The sequence below is a fragment of the Diplotaxodon limnothrissa genome, linkage group LG15, assembly GCF_057381915.1.
Source record: "Diplotaxodon limnothrissa isolate DT_005_m linkage group LG15, D_limnothrissa_male_GT1.1, whole genome shotgun sequence".
In the NCBI taxonomy this organism is placed as follows: domain Eukaryota; kingdom Metazoa; phylum Chordata; class Actinopteri; order Cichliformes; family Cichlidae; genus Diplotaxodon; species Diplotaxodon limnothrissa.
The window spans coordinates 8,437,085-8,440,349 of record NC_140610.1 but is presented as its reverse complement, the minus strand read 5'-3'; positions in this window follow the sequence as shown (position 1 = coordinate 8,440,349).

The following is a 3,265-nucleotide window of genomic DNA, read 5'->3' as shown; positions in this document are numbered from 1 at the left end:
CGTTGGCATCGTATTGATCTATAATTAAATGTTACCCTTTCTACCAACTGTGCGCGAGAAATTCAAAGGTCTCCAGTGCAAATCAGCTCATTGCATCGATTTGCTTGAACTGACTAATGAGCAGTGATCGGCCTCATTTTTTACACTTTTTTAAAATTCGAGTAAGATGGTTTATAAGTCGAAAAGAGGATTTCTAACAGCTCTCTCCCAGAGTCAAAAGTAACAGCATTATTGAGTCAGAGAGACATCAAGGTTCAACATTTGTTTCAAGGTAGAGAGCCACTGAAATTAAATAGTAACAGTAAAACCACGAAAATAATTGTTTTGAAATGACTGTTAAGAAAAAGTTTATTTTTTTGGAACATGCTTCTCTTTGTTGGCATGTTTCATGAGCTCATATGGTAAACTTAACTAGTTATACCACAAACCAATCCTTAACATGTTCTAGCATCACTTCACATGACCTCCACTAATGATAATCATTAGGAACCGACCCCAGAAACTGTAAAGCTGAAGATACTTCTGTTCAAGCTGAAGAGTGTAATTACATATTTTTCTTCAGATAATTACCACTCATGTTTCTTTTTACACAGATATTAACAGAAGACATGAAAAATGGTTCACTCTGTTATTGGAGTTCAGTAAACAAAGCCAGAATAATTCTTGAACCTTGTCTACTAGGTAACATTCTGACAGTATTAACTATTTTAATTCCGTGGTGCAGTTTATATCGATGTACCTTATAATACATCTAAAAGGTGTAAAGTAGTTCCAGCATGTCGATACAACACAGAATGCTCACACATTACAATAGGAACAGAATCGACTGGAAATCTGTGAAAAAATAGGTCCCAATGGTGACGTCCACTTTTTCTAAAAGCTCCAGTTCCAGAAATGCTAAAGATAGTAGCTTTCCAGCCTCTGTCCCTAAAGAGCCAAGCGGTAGACACATTAGGGAATCATGTAGTGCTGATACATGCACAAGGTCGAGATTTACAACTATTTCAGAAAAACACAAAAAACATTAAACATAAAATTATGAAGACTTTGAATATGTCATCATTCATAATAGAGGAGACCAGGTTTGTAATTTTGGATCTCCCAAGCTGTCAGATATTAACAGAATGCTGTTAAAAGATAAGGCGATGCAACACAAGGTAAACATGATCCTGTCCCAACTTTTCTGAGACCCGTTGCTGTCATAAAATGTGAAATGAGCTAATGATTTTTATGAAAAAGAAAAGAAAAGAGATACTGGAAGACATACTGGGGTATATAAAATAAAGGCTGCTTGGCGGGTGGGTGTTTGGGGCTTACCTTGAGTCAGCATTAACAGTCAGCCCCACAAGCAGCTGCCCCAAACAACATCCTTCACAGAAATGCTTGTTCAAGTGTTTTCTTATTTGTGGCTGCTTGAAAATGAGACAAACCTGGAAGTAGTCAGCTTAACATTTCTCCGCACTGAACCGTTCAGATAAACAGAAGTTGGCACTCAGTGGAAAAGTAGCTCAACAAATTTTACACTCCATCGCTGTCCGTGGACACTTGAAGGTGTCGTGTGGATTTTTTTTGATGGCAAGTAGAGCCTTTACATGGTCGCTATGTTGTTTTTTGTGTGCACATAAACCAAGCTTTAGTCAGCCTGTGGTATGTCCACTTTTGAGTTCAGTTGTGAGCCAGCAGGAAATAAATACCTGTGCTAGAAGTTTTTGAACTGCCTCCACTGATTTAAGTGCTAATTGCTGCTGCATGGTGCCCAGCTCTCCCTGGTTGGAAAACTGTTCTTGTTCTGTTCTTGCTTCTCTTCCTGAGTCTGGTTGTACCAATGTGTTTTTACCATTAAAAGGTTTCTCTCCACCTGTCTCCAGGTTTTTGCTCATGGAAATCTTTGAGTCACTGGAAAAATCTCGGTCTATAATGTTGTTGGCGGTTTACTCTTTTAAAATTGCACTAACATGACAATGACACGGTTTGGTGAGAAGCATTGAATAAAAGCTTTACAAGTAAAGTTGAAGATTCCTTAAATACGGAGTTTCTGAATATGCTGATATTTCAAGTTAAAGGTATAGCTAGTACCAAAACTAGCACACTACATGACAATACTTATTTTTAGAGCTGTCAGCGTTAATCTCAGTAAGATGCAGTAATAACCGCATTAACGAGGCAAATCTCCGTTAGCGAGTTAGCGCGGATCGCCCTGTGCGAGGGGCTGCACAGGCGCATGGGGCGATCCACGTTAACTCGCTAATGGAGATTTGCCGCGTTAATGCGGTTATGGCATTAACGTCATTTTAACGAGATTAACGCTGACAGCACTACTTATTTTGTGTATTTGTTATTGACACTTTTTATAGATAACTGTATAGTACATCCCATATTTTGCTGAGAAATCAATGCAGCGATTTATTTAAATATGTGCAAACACAGTTGGAAATACAGCGTACAAGTCAATATTTTGTGTGACCACCTTTATTTTTCAGCACAGTCAGAACTCGCTGAACAGCTTTCATGTCATTTTTTTAAAGCAGACTTCGGGAATAGTTCTCCAGGCTTCTTGAAGGACATTCAAAGCTCTTCTTTGGATGTCGGCTGCCTTTTGTTCCATTCTCTGTCAAGATGATCCCACACTGCTTCGGTAATGTTGGGCTCTGGGGAGGCCAATCCATGATTGATAACTGTCATGCTGAAAAACGAAGCCATGTTTTCTGGCATCAAAATAAATAGATACTTTTGTTTACTAATCAGTTTTAACAAGTTCTGCAATACTAAAGTCATCCACAGATGTCTGCAGACACTCACTGTTGCACCTCTGATGACCTCATCTGTATATTTGGATGATAATTTGAAAACTTTTAAGGACACGCTGGAAACCATTTCAAGATATGCCACATTTTTGGCTAATACCTCTTTGAAAATCACTTTGTTGGTGCAAAAACCAAATTATATGCCTCTCAAACTTTGTTATGTTTTAGCTGTTATGTTTTATAGACTCAGAAAAGAGAAACAGGAACAAATTGCATATTTTTTGTGAGAGGCTGCTAGTACCAAAGCACCTAAAGATTAATTTAAAATGGGCTTGTCAAGATGTGCTTACACAACACCAGTTCATCGCTTGAGTTAGGGGACTTTTTTACCCTTGAATGATTTGTAGATCAGTGGCTTAACAAATAAACACATTGCTTTTGATGGCTCAAGACTTTTGCACGGTACTGTCATTTAATGTTTGAGTATGAAACACATTTTACTGTTATATAAAAATTTATAT